The 763-nt window shown below is 44.4% G+C and overlaps 1 non-coding gene across 1 annotated transcript; it reads left to right on the top strand.

Annotated features, from left to right (window-relative positions):
- Window positions 1–455: 455 nt before the first annotated feature.
- Window positions 456–562, top strand: LOC134389775 (U6 spliceosomal RNA). Its single transcript, XR_010024751.1, has one exon. It is a non-coding gene; the product is annotated as a U6 spliceosomal RNA (small nuclear RNA).
- The last annotated feature ends 201 nt before the right edge of the window (window positions 563–763 follow it).

Genomic DNA, 763 nt, shown 5'->3' with positions numbered 1-763 from the left:
CACCTAGGGAAAAATACCTGGATTAGGAACTGGGAGTATCCGGAGGAACCTAGGAGATTCCTGATAAATTGCAGAGAGTTGGTTACCCAAGCTTCAGAGATGATTTTACCTGTAGCATTTAAGACATCAGGAGAGCAAGGTTAGGCACAGGAAAGCAGGAAGGGCATGTGAGGAGAAAGCAACAGGGAGTGACCTAAAACAGTGGTTCTCAACTTGTTTCTACCTGACCAGTGATGCTGGAACAGGGTTCACTTGTGCCCCTCACTTCGAGCTGGGGTGGGAGCACGTAGGCCACAGATTATGAGCAGTTCCCCTTTCTCTCTCACTCATCTGGACCCTCTATTTGGTGGTGGGTGTCACAGAGTTTGAGAATCACAGATCTGGATCAGATCGTCATGACCAGAGGACGAGGAGAGAGCGTGTGAAAGGTGGAATCATATTTAAAGAAACCACATGTGTTCACTATGGCAGCACATGTAGTAAAATTGGAACAATACAGAGAAGATTAGCATGGCCCCCGCACAAGGATGACATGCAAATTTGTGAAACATTCCATATAAAAAATACAAATAAATTTTTAAAAGTCATGTGCACACAGAGGACTAGAGTGGAACGCAAGGTTGAGTATGGTATGTGGATGACAACACCAAGATCATGGCTTTGGAGTCAAAGGAATCTGGATTCAAATTCTAGCTCTACCCCTATAGCTATGTAAACTTGGGCAAGGGGATAAAATTAATATCAACCTGGTAGGGGTATTGTG

The sequence above is a fragment of the Cynocephalus volans genome, chromosome 10 (genome assembly GCF_027409185.1).
Source record: "Cynocephalus volans isolate mCynVol1 chromosome 10, mCynVol1.pri, whole genome shotgun sequence".
In the NCBI taxonomy this organism is placed as follows: domain Eukaryota; kingdom Metazoa; phylum Chordata; class Mammalia; order Dermoptera; family Cynocephalidae; genus Cynocephalus; species Cynocephalus volans.
The sequence above is the reverse complement of the archived record's forward strand: the minus strand, read 5'-3'. Positions and strand labels throughout refer to the sequence as shown.